General features: G+C 38.0%; 1 pseudogene; it reads left to right on the top strand.

The window, feature by feature from the left end:
• Window positions 1-1,143: 1,143 nt before the first annotated feature.
• Window positions 1,144-22,203, top strand: LOC146729206 (uncharacterized; annotated as a pseudogene).
• The last annotated feature ends 1,678 nt before the right edge of the window (window positions 22,204-23,881 follow it).

Below are 23,881 nucleotides of genomic sequence, written 5' to 3'. Positions count from 1 at the left end.
CAGTGTTGCTGTAATTTTTTCCTTTATCTATTTTTTGTGTGTGCACATTCACCCCTTAATTTGTGATATCTAATTGTGATTTAGGAACTCTTAAATCATAAATGTATCATTTATGTATGCTTGAATTTGAAATTGTTTCTAGTCGTGCAATTTTTGTTTTTCTAGCGACAGATCTCTACCAAAATATTCTGCCAAAAAAAAAACATATTTCCACGTATGGCTCTTTTCAATTTTATTTCAATTTAAATTGCTTATTTTTTTTCTGTAGAGTGTCATCCATTTAGAGAATCAGCTCTGTTCTACTCTTTTGTGCAAGATGTTCTAAACCAGGAAAGAAAGAAGGCTCGATGTGATTTACCAACAACCTCCTCGTCTGAACATATTGATAGTATTGTACTACCGGTAAAAAACACCATTCTCCAAATTCTGAACGGTAGTCCAAGGGTGGATGCCACAAACAAATATTTTAATGGAATAGATTTGATGCTGGCACACTTAAGTGAGGTATGCTTTTTGTTTTGTTACATTTACTAGATAAGCATTGACCACAAAATTGGCGAAATGTTATTTTCATAAATGCCATTAAAGTATCTTTCCATGTAGTATGTTTCAATTATGTCATCACTGCACTAGCTAAATTAAAGGTAAATCTCAACCAAAAGTGAATATACACCAAGTCATGAAAACATAACTTATTTGACGATAGAAAAATCTTATGAAAGCATATGCGCTACTAATAAAGCAAATACCGTACACCTGATTAGTAAAAAAAAATACTGTTTTATTTGAGCGACACTTCAGTAGTAAATTATGTAAACAAAACTTGTACCAAAAGTACATGTATGAGCAATACAAAAGAAATTAGGGTGTTCTCCCTACTGCTAGTACACGAACATGGTTATGAACTTCTTTATGAGGTAAAAAAAAATTCATTATTATGCCTTTGTGTGTTTCTACCCATTTGTCAGAACTGAAAAGATAGAGGAAGAATTTCCCAAGAAATTTTCGAAATCCAAGAATGAGGAGCGAAGACTTGAACCTCAAGTAAAGAGAATAGCATCCTAGGAAACTTGGGATTCTAAAGTAAAGAACATCGGGGGAAGAAGAATAAAAGCTCATTTGTTGGGTGGTAATATAAAAGTAATGGTGGATGAGAAAAACCTGTCATCGCTGCCAGCACTACCAGCAGGTGAAGCTTATGGCTCCAAGACAGCATCACTACCAAGGTCAATAGGAGATGACGTCGCCCCCAACGTGTGTTAGAAAGTCTCCTGCACCATAAAAGCCAGGGAGGACTATGGGAAGGACTTCCGAATGTCAACCTCCTTGATGTGGTGCGATCTTTCAAGGTGCACCGTTTCAAAGAGCATATCCCAGTTGTACTGTGGGAGAAATCTGAATGCCCAGAAAGAAAGGTCACCTTCGCCATAACTACATTGGGCTTCCAAGCATTGGGAAGGGAAGCAAGGTGGGAAAGAATATACATCGATGTGACTTATTTTATCTCTAGAGAATTTGGTGAGAATTGGTACTCCCACATATGTGCAGACCAAAACAATTGTTTTAAAAATGTGCATATTTTTGAGCAAGTAGTTTTTTTGTGTGCTTACAACTCGCTTTGAATTCACAAGGATGAGTGGATTGCTTGAGACCTGATTTAGGTGACCAGGAAGTGACCTGGTACATTTGATTTTCATACATTGTGCCAGGACTTTTGCCTACTGGTTTTTTGCCAACTATCGATTTTTTGCCCACTAGCTGAATTGTTTATAATTATATATAACTATACTATAAATATTTTAATCCTGTTTTCCTGACATTCTTGTTTAAAAGTTTGGTCATAACCATCATACTTTCAATAAAGATACTATATTTTGAAATTAGTATTCAATGTCTTATTATTTGTTTATCTTTTACAGAAAGAGTACTCATACTGGGCTTACACTACTGATGTACGTTTTGTTATGGTGTGGTGTTGTGGTGTCGGGCCCAATAAACACGCAGACGACAGGTTCAAAGTTCAAGCAATGTTTACTTGCGTAATAACTAACAGAACTCACAAAGATGGCAGCCACTGTCCCACAATCCCATCTGTTGCTAAGCAACCCAATTGATGACGGGAATATGGCCATTAAAAGTACGATATATGTTCAGACACAATAGGTGTTTTTTTTATCTTGGACTCGAAACTACCCTCACCCCAAGAATGTTAAGGTTTTTTAAGGTATAACTGTAGGAATGTGACGTCATTGACGCGTTCTCGCATTTACGGCATGGAATTACGACGCTTTTGCGACAGTGGAACATTACGGCTCCATACGAATGTATAGGCTGAACATTACCATACGTTTTGTGGCAAGTCTAGGCTGTTGATATATTAGTTTTTTAACAGCATTTGGTCAACAACAATACAAAGAATATGTTGAGCAAATCTAAGAAATATTTACCATGACTTTTGTAGGATATCTAACATTTTATTTAATAAATTTATTTTAAGGTAAGAATGCAGACTGCACACATTTTATTCATTGTATCTATGCCTTTGTATGATCATATGTTTACAATTATACTATTCTGAAGTGTATATTCATCAATATTGGTGGTAGTGACAGGTAACTAACTTTTTAAAGAAATTTGACCTTTGACACAACCCTTGGCTATATTGAGAATTCTGGACGGTAGACTTGCTAATTTTTGTGTTTTAAAACTATACGAAGCTTTATTAAATTCTGTCTGCAACGATTTTTCCAAGACTTTCCTAATGTTCTACCTTAAGGTAGCAGGATAGTTTTTTTGCATGAAAAATGTAAACACTTATAATCCGAATAAATTTTACAAGAAACCATACAATCTATATATGTTTGGAAAGCTCTTGACTTGTATTTTCCTACTATTAATATTTTGTGAACATTGTGTTTGTTTTAGCGTCACGTGATTCTGAAAATCAGCGGGGCTGATAATTTAACTAACGTGAATTAAATTTTAATTGTCATCTCTACAGTCATTCATGCGATCAAAAACTTTACACTGTTTTGAAGCAAAGGTCATGAAGTTTAAATCCGTATTTCTATTATTTGCATTAAGTTTTTTTTTTCTTTCCGAAAATCACAAATTTCAAGCACGTTTTTTGGTGTTAAAGTTAGAGTATACCGGTGGTTTGCGCGAGGTTTGTGAAAAAACGCAATAGAATTTTGCAAATATGTAAATACGGATATGAAGCCAACATATCCAAGAGTAAGAAAAGCTAAACGGGGACATCGTAGCGCTATTCACTGAAACGCCATTTAAAATTAGGTCAACGGTAATTGGCAAAAACCGAACACCGAGAAATCGGCACTTTTATGATTTCAAACTTCAATCAACGTTAACTCCCGTTTTAGCAGCAAAATTTACATGGGCTAATTGTAAATGAAATGCTTTGAAAGTTGTTTTCGAGAAAAATCATGAACCGACATTTATATCTGTGAAAAACTTTGTTTTTTGGCCGTTTTCTTTCACGCTATGGAGTTTTGTGACGGTCTGTGCTGATAACGAACGGTGACGTCATTCATTAAAGCTTGGATTATGCAAAGTGGGCGGTTCTGTTTGCGAGTAACAAACAATACAGACACTACACTTGGCAGTTGAAGTGTTTGCAAATACAGTGTATTTATTTTTGGGCCGTTGTGTTTGTAAACTTATTAGTTCAAGCATGCCACGAGTTTCGGAGTCTCCTGGAGGCAGCTCGTACATACTGGCGATAGGGTGGACCCGTTACTGGTTGAGGTAACCCCCGAGGTCACAGGGGCTTGTCGACTGAGCGCGAAAGCCCCTTGTCGTTCTCGCCAAGGGGCTTTCGCGCTCAGTCGACAAGCCCCTGTGCCCGAGGTAACCCCTAATAGCTTGACAGTTTCACCAGAGCGCGCCGTCCCTTTCCAATCGCTCGCATTCCAATGGCAGCTTTTCTATTTATTTCGAAAACTGCTCCCTTTTTGCGGGATGACGGGAAGCTAGGCTGGCTCAGTTTTGATCGAATACAATCAATCTCCTTGCGTGCAAAGAAATTCAAACTGACTGCCTAGACCGAGACGCCTGCGCTCCACTATTGAGATATTGCCTACTTTGCAAAATTGACAAATCTCTTTTTCTAGGGCGCCATTCAACAGTGACATGTCAACGAGTCGAATCTCGCCGTCTTCAAACGATCGGCCGTGACATTCACTCTCACTTTCTTCTTCTACGTCGGAAGGTAACAATATTTTCCTGCGAGATACAGACATCTCTCGAACGTTTTGAACAGGAGTATCACCCACTATATCGAAGTCTGATTCATCGGACTCTCAGTGTCACGGTAACACTTTCTTCGCCTACTTCATGGCTGACACTGGTTTCGACGGGGAAATCTGTTCTGTACGAACCCAGCATCGTCTCTTTCAACATCTTTTGTGACAAGAGTGATCATTCTTTTGACGTTTTTCTTCTTTCTTCCTCGCTTTCTTTTTCTTGAAAATTTTCGCGTGCTTACTATCTCGTCCATAATTAGTGAATGACAACTAAACTAAAGAATTACTGATAACCCTCTCGTTCATTGCATATTTTGCACATTAATGAAGGAAGCTGCCCTGTTTTTTAATTGGTGTGAATAGAATAATTGTAAAATGTGACCCAGTGATGTATGCCGGCGCCGGCATGTAGCATTTCCTGTGCTTTAAAATCAAATCCCGCAAAACAGAGTTTTACCATCACTTGACAGTAACCTCGGGTCTTATACTTGTAGATGAATCTCTTCAACATTTAATTGTAACCGGACTCATTGTTATCATCTATAAAAACTACCTAGATTTTAGATGATCCTTTATTTTTTACCGAAGTCGTACGAAAAATTCAACCCTTGCCTTGTGTGAAACACTGGCCCACTATCCGATGTCAAGACGTCGGCCCGGGGGGGGGGACGCTACTATTTCGTTGCCGTGCGTTTTGTTCGCATGAGCACATTAGATAAAACAACCAAGTATTTATCAGACAGATTTATTACATGTAACATAATTTACGAATTTAGAAAAACCTAAGCATGCAAGTATGCCTACTTGGTGAAAACTCCTCTGAAAAATGGATTATATCACGGTTACTAAAAATAAACCAGGTCCAAGCATATTATTATCATTGATCAACCTTTACATGTAGTTTGTGGCCTGTTATCAGAATTTTCATGCAATGCATAGCCACCACAGATGGCCGTATTTTATTGTTTGCAACCATATTTTGTAAAAGGGAGCCCCCTTCCAATGTAACTGCATTACTTCTGGACTAAGAAACTAACCCTATGGTCAGACACCTTTCAATGACAAAGCCAAGAAAAAATATTGCAGAAATTTATTGTTAGTTTTTATTCTGTTAACATATAATTACATTGAAGTGGTACATTCATGTACTTTTTTGTTTATTCAAAATTTGTTGTTTCAAAAGCGATTGTTTTGTCTTTGCTGTACTTCCTGTCTAGAAAGGCAGCAGTGCACATGTCTTATCAGCTGTGTGTAAACTACAAACAGATATCTTATCAGTTGTTTGTAAATAGCAAATAAAGAAAGTGGCCCAACTTAAAACTATTTACCCTCAGTTCAGTTATGTTTGTAAACCATGAATATTAATGAGATGCACTAGTTTGGGGTACACTGGATAAACAAAAACTTGGCCATTTGTTTGCACACAAGAAAAAATCAGTTTACTTGTACAAGATATTTTTTTTTCAATAAAATAAAAACACCAATGTATGTAGCATGCCTTAGGGAGCTATTCGTGTGATTTTCAAAAAAAAATGTGAAAAGTGCCCAAAAAACTATTCTGCTACCTTAAGTACATTAGAAATGGACAGGGAGACTTGTACCAATTTTTTATTTTTTTTTAAATCATAGTTTGCATTATGTGTGTTATAAATTGTAGAAGTTCATGGTTAATGGAATGCGATTTAAAAGTGGTTAGCCACTCATCATTTCATATTTTCTGATAAAATGGTAATATTTTAATGTAGGGTATATGTGAACATATTTCCCCCACTACTGCATGTGTACAGAGCTGTGTTGATTCATTAAGTTATTTGGGCAATTCATTATAAAAGTGCTCAATCTAACAAAATTTCAGTGTACATGTTTTATCAGAGAATTTGTTGTTTCTAAATCAGGTAATGGTTAGATTTGCAGTCCCAACTTGTACACGTTAACAAATGATAATTTCTGTGATTGTTTTTTGTAGGGGTGAAAAAGTAGATGACAGCCAAAAAAGCAGGCGCATTCAAGGAATTTGTCTAGCATGTTGGGGGTACTACCCTGTTTCTTGCAGGGTGCTTATTTGATGTTCGGCTCATAAAGAAAAACAAGCTTGTCGAAATCCAAAGAGATAATATTATTGCAAAATATGTTGGGAAATTCAAAAAAAAAATCAGAAAAAGAAAATAGATAGTACTTCTGGGGGAGTGCTCTTTATTGACGAAGCGTATTCCCTTGTGAAATCAGCAAATGATTTTGGCATTGATGTAATACATACATTAATGGCAATTCCATGGCCAATACACCAGTATTTTATTCTTGCTGGGTGTCAAAAGCAAATGGAAGGTTTTTTGAAAGTGAATCGAGAATAACAACGAAAAGTTCAGTACTACACTCTTAGGTGATATCGTAGGTTATATTCAGTAAGCTGGAAGAATCCTTAGATTGTATGTATACAGAATGACAATTTCTGAAAGTAAGGACAAAAAAAAAATCGTAGGGATTTTGATTTCATGCTGTATTGTTTTTTTTTCTTTCATTTTCCATTTATTCTGGTGCCTTGTGAATGCCAGAAAAAAAGAAAAAACAAAGAAAGGTTATGTTGTATTCACACTAAATAAACAGTATTTAAAGTTGGTTGCTGTATTGCACAGATGAACCTTCATTGTATCAGTGTCGCATTTGAGATGACATTTTTGAAAAGAATATAAAAATATCAATCATTTCAGATGGAGAGTTAGGAGTGTCCTACATGTAGAATCACCTTTAAAAATGAATATTTTATTAACAAACACTACTGGGAAGAATTGCCAGAGAAACCAAGTATGCCAGAACCACAAAATAATGGGTATTGGCTATTGAAGAGATCTGGAAGCATTGTGGAAGAGAAGCAGTTGATTACTACCCAAAAGTGTTTGATTCTGGTGCCAAACAGAGGCATGCAAGTCGGTGTTGCCAATAGTATCATCCTACAATAGTATGTGTTAACTTACAGAGTCCTGATATTAATACATTAGGTGATCTGCATTTAGGGCTAGAAGTTATCCTTACAAAAGGAATTGAATATTTCTTTGGGATGTGAAATTTAATTAAATACTTCATACCACTCATGATCCATTGTTCTGGCCATGCATTTATTTCTGTAAACCCATGCTGGTTCTATTGTTATCATGCACATTAGTAATCCACCGGGATAATTTGCATATTTTTTATACTAAATTGGGATTATCTTTCAAACAGTGTGCTGAAAGTGTTCATTGAATGGTTTTAGGGCAGTGGGAAAAGGGCAGCAATTTATTTATCAATTTATTGCTAGTTGGCTGCACCTGTTGCATATACTGTGCAAACACAAATCAAACGACCCTTTTCAGGGCCACCACATCCCTCAGAAAGGGAACTACCGTTATTCACATACCAAATAATTTTGCTGGGGGGGGGGGGCTTTATAATCGGATAAATGACTTGTAAAATGCTGTTAATTTTGAGCGGGTGTTTATACTCTGACAACTACGATATATGACCACTGAAAGAAATGAACTTCATGTATACTGTAGATTAAGCCAGTATCAGATAGTATGTCCCAGTGGTGGATTTTTGCTAATGTAGTTAACAGTGATTTAGCCGTTGAATTATGTAGTGTAGATAGTTTAGACGTAGCAGTAAACTTGGTTAGTATTTTAGATTAACAATTGTTGTCACTTTTGCACAAATTTCAAATTGTCTGCTTTGAAAACCGCCACAGTCCATCGAGCGAAGAATCTACGAGTCGAAGCAAAAAAATATCAACTTTTTTTGGTGACAATGTGAACACAAATGGCGTTTAGCTCCAGGGTATAGGTCTGTAGTTAGTGTGTACTGCTAATGACAATGTTTTTGAATGTGTCTCGAACGTGAAGTTTGTTTATATTTCACCGCATAATGGTGGCATAATTGTATATATTATTAATACAATTTGATTCTGTAATAGTCTTTCCGTTGGTACTAAATTTGATTTCCAGAAGGGAATAAATATTGATTATACATGTCGCACTTGTCAGGAATGGTCACACAGAAGAGAAATCTCTAATAAAGTATATTTCATACTATCGGTCGAGTATGGAAGAGTAATGTCTGAGAAGTTCTGGCAAGAGATATCACATTATATATTTAAATGTACTGGTTACATTGGTGAACTACGGTCTTGTAATATATTTAATACAATGAGAACAATATACTAGTAGTAAAATTTGCAAAAATATTTTCCACATGCATTTATAATATATACTAGTAGTTAATTATTAGGTATTGTTGAATACTTGTTTTTATTACTTGTTTTTTTTATGTGTGCATGTATACTCATATTTGAGTATTTTTTTCGAAGGAAATAATGTCAACGTAAGAATGCGCATTTACAGTTCAGTTTCAAGAAACTTGAACAAGCTGAAGAATATTACAGAATTGATCTATTTGAGGATGAAGAAAATCATTATAAGGATTTAGATGGTGTACTGACAAAGTAACACCTTCAATGATAATGATTGTGTTATTGATGTTGTATTTAGAAATGTTATTTAATTTATTGAATTGAATTGTCCAACTAATTGTATTCAACCTGCAATGCAAGCCTGATATTTTGGAGTATATCTTACAGTTTTTAAATGCTTCACACAAAAATCATATGTTCTTGCAAAATTAGCTAATATAATGTATCATTTACTAAAAAAATTATTGCAGTTTGAATCTATCTAAGTTGTTAAAAGCATGATTTTTGTAATTGATCTTGTGTACAAATGACAATACTACCAACCTTAAACTATCTCATTTAGTGCATACAAAACACATGTAGTTTGATAATAAAATAAAATTAACTATATTAATTATTTAACTACCGGTAAATGATACATTTTCCTCCAGACTCTATAGGATGTAGTTGGTGGAACGGGATTGAATCTCTTTACTGGCTCTATGTTCAAAACCAAAAGTAATAGTGTGACAACAATAGACCCAATAATGGTAAATGTTATTTACTTAATTCATACAAAGTTGATCCTCAAACCAACGATTTAATAAACATATAGTCAAAACTTAAAATGGCTCTACAAAACACAAGTTTTACTAATTGCGCATTTATATAATCACCAATATTTATATGTATACATTGTGTACTTGTATAGGTTAAAGTAAACATACCAACTATCAGCGATGGTACTATATATGTAGAGACTTGAAAATGTAGTGGATTTGTCAATGGACCAACAATCTAGGTATGTAGTTGTCAGATTTGCGTCTTTCTGAATGTCATATTTTTACAGATTGAATGGTATTTGTTTTACTTAGTAGCATATACGCTTATGTAAATTACACAGGAGTGTCATGTCCCAAATAATTTTTTTTCAGTGTTCAACTTTGGTAAAATTGGCTGTTTTACCCCAGGAAAAGGTAAATGATGAATTCAAAAAAAAGTTAAAAATCCAAGGATCTGTTTTAAAGGGGATGCTACTTATATAAATCGTAGACTTTTTGAATCCACAAAAATGGAGTGGAATAGTTATGTAGATATGGGTGATGGAAAAGTAGAAGAATGCCATAAATCCTATAAACAATATATAAAGTGGTTAATCAATCAGTGGTTATATGCTATATTTCTTTTATAACTCAAAAATGACTGATGGTACACTTAATACAGAGAAAGAAAATCAGTAGTTGTCTGAAAGTGTTGTACAAGAAATCTTCAATTCACAAAAAATGGAATGACTATTCAGGATATAGCAATAACACTTAGAAGAAACCAGGTTTCACAGATATGCCAAGATAGGGAGATTAATGACCAAAACTTTCATTCATTGTAGAGGACGACAATCTACAAGTTGGAGAGCAGGTAGGTTTATGTGTTACAAGTAAGAGCACAACTAACACCAATCATATAAAAGACTGCTTATTATGTGTCCTATATACAGTAGTACAGTGTTCCACTGGTCATATTTGCATAGTAAAGCAAGTAAAAAGGCAATATATATGTCACGCAATATCTTCAGTATTAGCTGCAAATCATCTCTGAACAATCGTTCATAATGCTATGTAACACTAAATGGATCTTATAAATATTAGAGAATAACAGATTGCACAAGACAGAGTGGGCCAAAGTTGCAAGGATTCAGAATGAAACGCTTGAAAGAAGCAGATGATTCGTCAACTGGCATCACAGATGATGCCCTGACAGGTAACAAGAGTATGGATTATTGCGAAAAGCTCATCAATCTTCAAGTGGCAAATTGGTCACAGGCCCATGAATATACTATCGAATATGAATATGCTTTCACTGTGGCACTGGGCCAGCGATGATAACACACGATGGACACGGGGACAAAGACGAGAGGCCAATTTATCTATGTATAGTTACATACTAGATGAAATCGTAAATCACTAGACTTGGCTACGCTAGATGTCAACATGTAAGTTCAATTGCGCGTGGAATTTTAATGTTCCAGGCATGTCAGATGTGGATACGGAATTCCATTCTTTATAAACAAAAATGAAAGTCAGACGCCCCTTTGGAACTTTATCCGAAAAATAGAATGACATGTATCAAGTTTTCATTGTAATCAAAATGTACCAAGCTAACAGGATCTGTAAATGCCAACTCTCAGATCTGGTTCAAGAATGGTGAAAATGTGTGATTTTGATTTTAAACTGGTTGTCATCTTTCATTGGATCCAATATGGGAGTGAAACTCTGGTATTTCTCGCACCAAGTCCACCGCGGGATATTTCGTTTTACGCACAATGGAGGACGTGGATAACCGGATTTGGACTCCGTTAACCAATTTGGCTAATTTAAACCGCTGGAGGAATGACTAACTTGTCAAATAAAGATAAATAAACTACAAATGTAAATGTAAATATGTAAACAAATTTTATATTTACACTAATAATTCATTCAATATAAGAATGCCATAGCAACAACATGTCTTAGTACAACGGCAGTTTCTGAAAATTACAAAATATGTGCTTCACAGAAATAAAGCTATAGCCAAACCGCCAAAAAACACATGAACAATAATAGCAGGGTAATGTCACTCCAAATCAAATTACTGGGGCAAAGCAGACTCACGCCATCCACTGATTACTTCGAAAAATTTATAGCGAGAACACAATAGCTTTACCGCTATTGTCAGTTCTCATTGAATGATACATACTACAATAATAAACTTATGTCAAAAAAAATATAGTATGATGTAAAAAATCGCCAACCGGCTCACAACGCTCTGTACCACTGACCATGAGGCAAGTATAATCAGCGATGACGCAATGGCGTCGCTAGCCCTGCGTACAGTGCTGTGTGCACGGGGACGCGTTCGGTTGATAGATGTCCCCACCACAGCCCTGCGTACCTTCATAGACAAAGTCCGGGACTTTGAAAAATATAATTTTTTTTAATGAAATAACATGCCCAGGTACCAAAAATGATGATCGATCACCAGATATATCCAAAACTCCCAGTTCGGAGTCCAATTGTGGATGAAATTGGCTACTTTGCCCTAAAAACAAACACATTCTCTTGCATGAATGAAATTAAAAATGGTGGCGTTTGGTGGATAATTCCTCGGGTATCTACGCGTTTACATTTTGTCTGTCTTTACCAGTCACTTTTTAAAGACATTTCAGTTTCAGATAACTTTGTAATGGTTTTTACGGATAACTATCGTCATTTCAACAGATTTCGGCTGGGAAACTACTTATTTTCAACTTGCGCACCAATTACGGTGCGCTCCCGGACTTTGTCTATGGAGGTACGCAGGGCTGTGATGGAGACATCTATCAACCGAACGCGTCCCCGTACACACAGCACTGTACGCAGGGCTATGGCGTCGCCTGAGAACACGGCCATTCTCAAAGAATTACAACTACTTCCAAAGATTCTAGGCCCCACGACCTGATGTATGTCAAGTTCATTGAGTCCTACTTTGCAAGAGATCACTCACCGCTTGTCGATTAGTTGCTGAGTAACATCAATTCGATTATCGACGACACAGACCAACGTTGGATGTCATCAAGTTGTTGCAGGTTCGACAGTCACTTTGATTTCTTTGCGGTACGAGAATAACATAAACTTCGTACGACAACTTGTCCGTGGGCTGCAACACCCTGAACTCAGTTCTTTCCTAGCTTTTCGTACATAGACTTTATGCTTTCCAAAACACGTTCGTGTTCGTGTTCACGTTTCTAATGCAATACTTACCGCTTTCAGCTCCTGCCGTCTTTTTCCTCTGTTTAGAGCCTTCCTCTTGGACGCACCAATCACCGCAGCGAGTCTCAACGAGTGTCAATCATAAGGCCAAAACTTTTCTATGACGTCACAAATACGGGTTACCATACTAAACAACGCACGGGCCCGTAATAACAAGGTACAGTGATTTAAAGAAACAGTAATTACCCTGGTTTCAGAAGCTTGTATGAAATACTGCTGGACACGCGCACTAATGCATGTACAATCATACAGTGGCTAAATATTGGTAATCCAATTTTCAAGAGATCAAAAAATATATACTGATCTGATCATCCATACTGATACAATTTTTGGATTGTATTTTTGAAACAGGCAATGGTCAGCGTGTGGATTTACACGTAAAGTAATGGTCTTTTTGCCCTATGACCAGGAGAGAAGACGGCAATTTAGCAGCATACCAGAGAATCCAAGAGCATCTACTTCTGATGACGTTGAGTGTTTTTTCTCTACTGCTCACCAACATTTAGGAGCATATTTCACCCTGAAAGCTTGGAAGCAGTGGTTCCCTCATCTATGTGAAGTGTTCGTGAGGCGGCTAGATAATGATTTGCCATTTTATTATTATACTGCAGACAATGAAAGATATAGCAGTGATCCATTGCCATCCTTTGATGTACCAAGAACTGATCAAAGGCCATCACGTGTATTGCAGCATCATAAGAGTACCTAGACGAGACATATTAGCTGCAATTATTCCTGGATGGGTCAATTTTCCAGTTCATGGTACACAGACAATACGCACTATGCACCATAATAATTCACAGGTTATGACCAGACCTTCAGTACCTTGTATGTAATACTTCTGTAATTACAATACCAAGTATGCTCACCAATGCAATAATTGTGCTCATTCTTTGGCATGCCAATGACGCAACAGAAAATCATATACTGATATATATATAATTTCAATGAGGCAACAGCCAATATAGCAGAGAAAGCTGGAAAAGCACTTTTTGCTATGAACAAAATACTACAGCTACAAGGAATTTACTGTGATATCAATATATTTATGGTTCTAGTTACACAATAACACAATTTTACACACTTCTAGAACATTTGACAACCAGTGCTTGGAGGGGAAAATTAATTCGTAAAGCTTAATTACATGTGCATGTATGGCTGAGAGAATTAGAAACTGTGCCTAGTCAATTCACTTTTAACAGTGATAAACTGGATCCCTATCTGATATGTCAGCTTTGAATTGGTCTGAACGTCAAAACAAACTGAAATATGTACTTAACTTTTGTAAGTCAAGAAATCTCACTTATACTGGTAAAACATCGCTACTGAACTCAATAGCTTTGCCAATTTTCTTCTATATAGCTTTTCTCTTCCATATTCCTTTTGCAATTAGAAAATCAATCATGGCTGATATTTTTTTGTTTTTTTTTGGGGGGGGGGACTTAAAAAACATGTGCGAAGAGATGTAATCTGTTTACCAAAGAAAGTGGTTGGCCAGAGCTTATTACCTCTGCCCTCTAAAGCGATCTCACTCTACCTGCGAAACATAAAAAAACTCCTTCCAGTTTATGTAACAACTACTTTACAGCCTAAGGCATTTTCGTACACATCTTTGGTCAAATTCAAGCCCTCACTTTGCATCGCATCCAGACTGGTACAAAATGACAATTGACTTGGTTAAGTGTGTGATGAGGAAAGACCAAACATCAACTGGGAGACAACAACAACGAGAATTATCTGATCATTTCTCCAGCGATACTGTAATCTACCCAAAAGTCATGAGAGAAAACCCGAACCTTGACTGGGCTTCATTATGCCATTGTATGCACTCTTCTAATCTTGAAAACGATATGATCTGTATGTCTTGGGAAATTGTATACCGTGCAGCTGTCACATCAGTGATGCACAAATAAGGTTATGTATCATGTTCCAAATGCCCACATGCAATCTATACTTTCCCTGAAACAATAAATGACATTTTAATCACCTGTTTCTTCACAGCTTTTTGTGGTCATGGCTGGATATCTGCTCTTTAAATGCTTCAATGTAATTATCTCCTTGTGACCTGAACCTTTCCTCCGAGTACAACGTTCTTTGATTAACATTTTTAAATTGCAATCTGAAAGTTACGATGTAAATTAACATTTTAAAATATTCATCTTACACAAGACCAAGTGTTGCATCAAGTAAAGATCTCAAAACTGATTATCCCCATTTGGCAAGACCAGATTGGATCCTGTTATTCAAAAAACAGACAGGGTATGCCATCATCTTTTCTTGAAGCTAAACTATTAACTACATTGTTGCCTAGCAACAGTTTGTACTGACTGGCAGTAATAATTATATCTGAAATGACAAGACAGTTTTCGCTTTGAACAACATTGTCTCATGGCTAGAGGGCACGTTCAAAAACGTGTATTGTTCAGAAAGCTTGCATGATCCGGGCAAGGCCTGAGAAATTGGAGGAGGATGACAAATTCACTGCTCTCTTTCTGGGTGTAAGAAGCGCAAACATGGTCCTGGTAATCAAATAAAGACTATATGGGGGGATTCATTACTCTCAAAATGAAATAACATATATATTGGTTGATTATTTTCCATAGTATTTTAACATCTGAAGGCCAGCTTAACTTTTCTGAGCAAGCATATTTTTTGTCTGAAATTGATCTTCATCTAACAATACCATAACGCGACCCCCTTGGTGTTCCAGTGTCTCTTGAGGGGGCTTTGTACTGCTTTGAAGGCAATGTCCAACAACAAGATGCTTTATTTCGATTGCTGGAGCTTTAATGGTAACGATGTGACAATGTTTTCAAATTCTGTACTACCTAGTGGTTGCCTCACTCCCCCAAATAGTAGTACGAGACTAAACCAGGATGGCAAGATGCACACCTACTGCCAAGCAACACACGACCAATAACTTTGCTGAACTGCTCCCAAAATCTCTGTACAATCGCTTAAAGAAAGAAATGCCTTTGCTTGTGTGTTCATCACAGACTTGTGGAGTTATAAAAATGTTGCCATCATGTGTGATATTGTTGCAATGTAGAATGCCTTGTGCTTTGCTTTCCTTGGACCAACAAAATGCATTTGACAGAGTGGAAAGGTCTTTCCTGTGGCAGGTTTCGGCACGTATGAATATTGTCTTATGTTCATTAAATATATTCAGACTTTGTTTATGGACATATCTTGCTCACTCATAATAATTGGTTGTCTGTCACATGCATTCAGTCCAACTATGGGAGTGCGTCTAGGTGCCTTATATTGCCTTTGTTGTATGTCCTCATTGTAGAGACATTTGCAAATGCTGTTAGGGGTCCCAGATCCAGTGCAAGCTACTTCAATATGCAGATGATGTCACTTCCATATTACACATTGCAGACCGCTTTAGGGATGCTTCTGGATCCAGACTAAATCACAATAAGACCAGAAGAATATGGATTGATGCCTGGGGGTCTTGATCGGATCTGATTTCCACTACCACTGAACTAACCAGTTATTCAAGATTAATGGAGTCCCTCTTAGAATTATTGTCATGGCACATGCAAAGTTCACTGCGACCTGGACGAAAGAGCTAGCATGGTGTGTTTATGACAGCGATCAAGTTAAATACTTGGGTAATCGGGGAAACAGCACAATGGCCATGGCCAGAATGCACTTGCCCTGACGCAATTCAACACATAGTGCCAATTAGTTGCTTTCTTAAGGGCTTGGGTTGAATCAATCCTTCATTTTTCCTTTCATCTCATATTACATTCTCAATCAGAATCACCCATCAGCTCACATCTATCTGACAGTATTCCTGGTTTCCTAGTCAAGCAAGGTGCAATTCTTGGCCCCAGATCTAGTTCTACAAAATATTGTAGTAGCAATCAAATCCCCAGTAGCAATCAAATTTTCCGTCAATTTATAGAAATGTATTTGTGTTATAGTTGGAAACAATTAGTGCCGAAACCCCCACATGAACCCATGTACAAAACACAATCTTAGTTCCTAATCACACGAACATTCTTAAATACTGTTAGTACTTTTATGGTTGAACATGGTTTGTTTTAATTCAACTAATTTTTCAAGTCTGTGCAGGTCTCCATATAGCAAGGTTTGTAACCTTTTCGCGACGAGAATCAACATGGCTGACCTGTCTGTAAGGGGAGTTTCATTGTTGAGTGTGATAGTTTACCTACAAACTAAAAATCGCCTTTTACTAAAGATTTCTGTGCAGAAAAAAAAACACTGAGCTGCCTTGGATTTTCCTTTTATAAAGAATATGTAATTGTAACCGCCTTTTTTGTGGGGAATGATTTAGATGATTCGTTCGACCGCCATGCTCTGTTTTTGAAAAAGTTGTTGCAGCTAGAAAATGTGTGTATGCCGACCATCCTTCATGTCTCAATGGTCTGCAACAGTATAAGACCCACTATGCCTTTGTGTCTGTAACCGTAAAATCTGGTTACATACAAGAATGAATGGTCCAATTTCATTTTCTTGGAAAGTTAATCTTGGTAATACATTGTCGCCTACCATTCTGCAAGCCTCAGACCCTACTCTCTTAGTTAATGCTACATCTGAACTCTCCAGCGCAATTTCATCCCATGATCTTCCTTCAGAGCCCTCAACAGCTACAACGCACATGGGGAACCTATATTTGAACATGTTCCCACCCCTTACATCACATCGCCGGATCCTTCCACTGACCCATGTTATTCAGCATTTAACACAGACTGTTGGAAAATACTTGCATGTTGGGCAGATGTGGTAAACCATCTACAAGTCTCCCACAACTACAACTACACTATTCAACTTTTGTGTCCAGTAAAAAAAATGCAATCATTTCTATCAACACCTCACTGCTGCAATAGTCATCCTAATTTTGTTCTGGGCAAAAGCTCCTCTATTTTTGACCATTACTCATCACCTAATCTTTTAATGTCCCTTAATATGGCCTATCTCCCTATACTCACCATTAATATCAATGGTTTAAAAGATTACAACAAACACGCTCAGCTATTTTCAGAATGTTGTCACAATTATGACATTGTTTTCATCCGAGAAGCCCATGTCAGCCTTTTGGCAGAAGAACATCAGAGGACTTCCGAGTGGGGAGGTGAGGCCATATGAAGTCTCGGTTCTAACAATAGCAAAGGTGTTGGGATTATGTTCTCACCAAACAAATTTGACCAACTAATGTTATGAAGATAGAGAAGGTAGAGTAATTGCTTGTAGAGTTCATGTTAATGAGTCACTTCTAACCCTGGTCAATATTTATGGGCTTAATGTTCCTGGGCGCAGACCTATTTTTTTTAATTCTGTGGCGGGCCCTAATCATGCGTGACAAGGACTTCAACTGCAACAAGTCTACTGATGACAAATGTGGAGAGTCGTCATTCCTTCATTGGTAGTAGTCAACTTTGCCAACTGGTTAGTAATTTGTCAATAGTTGACTCATGGCGCAAAGTCCACCCTACTACTCGGGAGTTTGCCTGGGGAGAAGCTAATAATACCACTGCCTCCCACTTAGATAGATTTTATGTCTCAACCTGCTTGAACATTGAAATTTGTATTTTCTTTGTCCTCTATCTGACGACGAGTTTGTGAAAGCCACAATTTTTCCTTTCTCCTCTCCACAACGTGGCCCAGGGTTTGGAAGTGCAACACCTCGCTATTCCAGGATTCTGAAATTATTAAAGACTATGAAGAGCATTACAATAAGTGGTGGACGCTGCAACCAGCGTTTATCACTATAGCAGAGTAGTGAGACATAAGTACACAGAGCAGTGTTGGAATCTCTCTATCGAGAGCTGGGGCACGGAGCTCGAGATCAGTCCAAGCCTACCCTTGACAAATACCATGAAATTAAATAAAAATATGAATACACCTAATGCTAATCACTTACAGGGTGTCAAGATCTGGGCCCCGTGTTCAAAAGCTAGATATGCATGAGAAATGTTCTAGATATTTTTTCATTCGAGAACATCGCAGTGGAAAGGAGAAGCTCATCACTGCCATTCAGAATAAACAAGGTATCATTAACTATTCTCAAACAAAAATTCTGAAACCCTCATTGTATTTTACCAATCGCTTTTCTCTGCTGAACCATGTCTGAACATCACTGAGCAGGATTATTTCCTGTCTAAAATCTCTAACCACTTCTCTCCTAAACAACAATCTACTCTTGAGGAGCCTCTCACCCATTCAGAAGGTCAACAGTCACTTTGCCACATGGACAACCGCAACATATTATACCAGGGGCTAGCGCTTCATAGCGGAAAATCTCACCGAAGTGTGCAACAAGAACTTGAGGTCGGGATACTTTCGACCTCCCAGCGTCATTGTACCATTATCTTGCTGAATAAACCTGGTGATACTTCCACCCAAGCTAACGATAATGCTCATTTAACCCCTTAAAACAAAGAACCAATTTCTGATTACTGATTACAAGCTCATCTCATCTGCTGTCTCCATACCAAACGTGTGGAGTCCCTGGGAGGTCTATTCAGGAGAACATTCAGGTTATGTGGGATATTGTCTACTTTGCCAATGAACGCAATCTCCCCTTTTCATTGGTATCTTTAGATCAGCAAAAGGCTTTAGACCGTGTTGAATGGTCATTCCTTATAAAAGTTTTCCAGAAAATGAATTTTTGCCCCTCATTCATCCCACACCATACAAACCTTCTACAATGACATTGGTAAACGAGTTCTTTTCTTCAGCTTTGCTTTTTTCAAGAGGTGTGCCACAGTACTGTCCAATTTCGCCTCTGCTGTATCTCATTTGCAGCAGGGGGGTAACCTGCCAGGGTCCTCCTCGCCATTCAAACTGTTCCAGTATGCCGATGAGAACACTGCCATTATTACTAATTCAGAGTCCCTGCAAGCTTTGATGACTATTAGTGAGCGTCTTGGTTTGGCATGTGGGCTGGAAAAGTGGACTCACCAAGTGGCATATCCTTTGACAACAAGAGACTTAAGGTTAATGGAGTATGGATCTCTAATGAGGACATGCCATCGGAAAATTGGTCTGATAGACACAACAGCTTGAAAAACCTGCTCACGTCTTGGTGACCCAGACCTCTTACTTAATTCCCTTTCCATCCCCTTGTTAATATATAGCCTCTATCTTCTCTTGCCCATCACCAATCCTAAAGCAGATCCAAGCTGATTGATATATTCTCCTTATTTTGTGGTAGAAGAAAGGTAAAGGTCGTCTGTGATGTCATTCATCTTCAGCATGGCAAATGCTATACTGTTAAAAACAGTTTTGTCGTGCTTTCATGGTCGCCCCTGCTGTTATTGTATCAGGGCTTACTGTGCCTCAGATCATAGGTGTTTTCTCCCTAAGATGTAGTCTAATGTAAGCCCACATTTCTCACCTGAACCCCCCCCCCTGTATGCTTCCATCATCACATGTGTTCGTACTGTTCATAGAATAAACAATAACATTGCTTGGAATACATTTATCATGAAAGAGTTGTATGGCCTCTTCATAAATCTAGCTTTTTCATACTCATTTGTCATGGAGTTGAAGGGCACAATTTGGCACCATGTCCCTCTCCTGAATATGAAAATGAAGGACTTTGCTTGGAGAATAGTCCATATTGCACTTACCACCACCATCGTTATGATGTATAGATTGGGATACGCCAGAGAGTTTTAGTTTTCTTCACTTCGAGCTGTTAAACATGTGCACATCTAACCGTATTGTCTACAGCTTAGCCGATCCTGTGTACACATCATTTCCCAACAACTCGGCTTTATACATCGTGAACCTTGTTAAACTTCATATTTGGAGGTCCAGGTGTAAAGCCGCCTTTGAGAATATTTACCTGTCAGCTGAATTAGTACTTCTGACCAAGACATCAAAAGACTCAGCACTGATCAAGTGCGCCTTTACAGATCTGAATACGTTTCCCTGTGGCAACCACTCCACTTTACCACTCAATTCAGGCAGGAGGATTCGAAGTTCTATGAGGTGAGATCCAGCGAGGCTAGTTCCAATCTTGTTGTGTCCACATATGAAGATTTCACCATCGGTATAGCCTTGTATGTGGGCAATGATCTTGATGATTCGTACATGCACTCTCTGGTTTTGGTCAAATGCTGGCAGGACACAAATGCTATGGTAACTCGTCATTTCAATGTTGTGAGAAATATCCTCAGTAAAAGTACGTAAATGAATACTTTTCTAATGAAATCGGTGATGGGTACATATTTTTTTATTCATTTTTACCATGGCTTTTCATTTAAATAAATCATTTTTTTGAAAATTGTCATACTAATAACTGTAACATTGTCCTTCTCCAAAAAGCACAAGTCAGCACCATCGACAAAGCCTAGCAGTAGAAAACAGAATGGGGAGGAAAGGCAATCTGGAGCCCAGGTTCAAATAATAGCAGGTGTGTGGGAATTGTTTTCTCCTCCACACTCAACTCTTCCATAACCAACATTTTAAAAGACGACTCTTGTAAGGTCATTTCTTGTATGGTGAAATCAAATAACATCACATTTTCAACTGCGCCCGTCCAACGTACAAACTTCTTTAATTCCCTAAAAGACTACCTGCAGGGTGGGAACCACTCAATTTTAAATTGTATTGAAAGAGAAAATGATAACTTCAGCGGTATACATTTTTTTGCCGGGGTTGGGAATTTGGGACTGCTTGTGTCAGCCTACCCTATTTGTCACCAAATAGACCTGGAGTATGGAAATGCAATGTCTCTTTACTCCAGGAGGCTGACATCTTACAAGACCTTGAAGAACACTACAGGGATTGGCAAAGTCTAAAACCAGGCTTTGCACCCCGGTGGAATGGGGGGACATGGTAAAATCCATTCTAATTACACATTCACAAGCAAAAGCCCGAAAGTCAGAGCTGGAAGTCCTAAAAAACACCAAATTAGACAATTACACATTCCAAATAAATCAGGGGGGATAGATCACCAGACACTAAACCAGTATCACAAACATCACATAAAAAAATCACCCAGTTACACAGAGCACACTTGGAAGGTGTGAAAATTAGCAGATTATATAAATCGCTATTCACTTTTCAGTCAAACCTTGATTTTAAAAAAGGACAATTTTTTATGGAGGCGAGAAATAAAGTAAACACCAACCAACAGAAAAATTTTGAAAATCCCATCACCGCCAACAAACTTTTCAGTGTCCTGAAGCGACTGGACAACCATAAGACCCTGGGGGGCTTCCAAAACTGAGTGCAACCCCACAGGTATCTTTTTTCACTTGCATGTAATAAACTTCGGTATATAGCATATATTATAGGCTTTCAGCATCCACATTTTGACGATGGGCAGGGTATATCAGGGCCGTTGGGCGGGTATACCAGTTTCTGCTCATCGGGAGAATACAACTGACTAGCAGGTTTCAACATGGCCGGGTAAGCATGGGCAAAATTGAACAACGTGTTTTTCAGTTTATTTCCCAAATTACTTCGGATCTCTGTGACTGTTTACCAGCGATTACAGGGATATGTTGAAGTAGCCGTCAACGGAAATGGCTTTTCTGTAGATCACATAAGTCACTGAATCCCGTAAGTAAATCTGCTATTGTTTGATTATTGTACATCTTTTTCAATATTTCCAGATTTGTTACTTGTGCTGCCACCTTTGGTTTGCCTTCTGGTCATTGGAATTGTCCTGCTCAGGGCTTTTCCTCGTGGTGTTTTCGCTGTTTTTGTTGCAATGGCTGGAATTCGGCCTATTGGTAGAGTTCTTTGTTAGGTTTTAAAGACTGATTCGTTGACACCTAAACAGGTGTTTGATTAAGTCATTTGATGTTTTTGCTAAGCCTCTCCTTGAGGCTTTGGAAAAGTTAGGGCCATCTAAATAAGATGTGACGTTCCATACCTTGTCTTTCCGTCAAAGTTTTGAAGAAAAGATCTCTGCCTCACCTGACTGTATCTCATCATCGTATGAAGATTTCACTGCCGCTTACGTGGGTAGCGACCTTGATGATTCCTATATGCAACATGTACTGCAACATTCGCAAATAAAAAGTTAAACTAGCAAGAAACATTCCTCAACGTCTCCGTATTTTTATCCTGCACAGCAAAAGGGTTGTGCTCATTGTCATAGGTTAGATCATTTTGCGAAAGATTGTAAGATAATGGTTTGCTTTCAGTGCCTTGAAGTTGGCCATTCTCTTGACAGCTGTGTAGCAACGAGATTAAGTGTACCGTGTGCCATGAAAACGGACAGTCAGTGTAAAGTAATCTTTGCAAACAAGGCCAGTGTCCTAACGAGTGGGCTTCAACACCTCAAGTGAACCAGCCATCTAATCCCGCTTCTACTAAATCTGTTCTTGGTACCTCACCAGGCGATACTGTCGAATCTGTACTCTAACCTGCCTGTCCGGCTCAATCTGACATGAATTCTGAACCTGCTCCTGAATTACCTATTCCCAAACCCGATTCTGCAAAAATTGCTTCTGCGCCAAGTACCAAATCTTCTTTATCCGCCTGTGTATCACCTTCTGGGGCAGTTGATAATGAATCCGAAGACATATCTGATCTGGTTGCTGAAGTTTCTATTTTGCCCCCTTTTTCTATCGGAAAACGCCCAGCAGCAGAAGTTCGTGTCCCCTTCCATGAAGATCACAAACGAACGAAAGTCCCTGATGTTTCACATGATATTACCATTTCTTCTGATTGTGAGAGCTACTCCAGTGCTGACGAGTCAAGGGTCAAAACACCAAAGGTGAATACTGCAACTAAAGCTACCTTATCAAAGATCAGAGATTCTCGCTTCCACAAACTGAACCAGGTAGAAGTTGCTTGTCACCGTGTGTCTAATGCGGATTGTGATAGTGATTTTACTGGATGACCTTCTCTTGTTTCTTATTTTCTTATTTGGGGGGGGGGGACGCTGTACAACTGTTCTGCCCTGTCAAAGCCTGTGAAGCTGTGTCAGTGACATCATCAGAGTGGCTCGTCCACTGCTGTGAAGATTTTTTTTTAACAATATCTCTGTCTCTATTATTTCAATAAACATAAATGGTTTGAAAGATCATATAAAAAGGTTTCTTTTTTTCAAATATTGTCATGACTCTAATGTTTGTTCTCTTGAGGAAGGAAAGCAGTGGGAGAGATAATGGGGAGAAAGAGCTGTTTGGAGCCTGAGTTCCAACAACAGCAGGGAATTTTCTCTTCACTGAAATCTGGCAATGTAATGTCTCTCTAATCCAGGACCCGGTAGTTACAGGAGACATATAAGAACACTATACTAAATGGAAGACTTTAAAACCAGGCTTTGATAACCTGAGTGAATGGGGGGACATGGTGAAAGATCCATCCTAATTTCCCATGCCCGTGAAAGATCACATGCAAGAAATTTGAATTGAGACGTCTAAACTCTATACTTGAAGATCTCACGTCGAAATTAAACCAGGGGGACCAATCTG

Source organism: Saccoglossus kowalevskii, chromosome 22 (genome assembly GCF_978046115.1).
Source record: "Saccoglossus kowalevskii chromosome 22, keSacKowa6.1, whole genome shotgun sequence".
Classification (NCBI taxonomy): Eukaryota; Metazoa; Hemichordata; class Enteropneusta; family Harrimaniidae; genus Saccoglossus; species Saccoglossus kowalevskii.
This window is presented reverse-complemented; position numbering and strand designations above follow the sequence as displayed.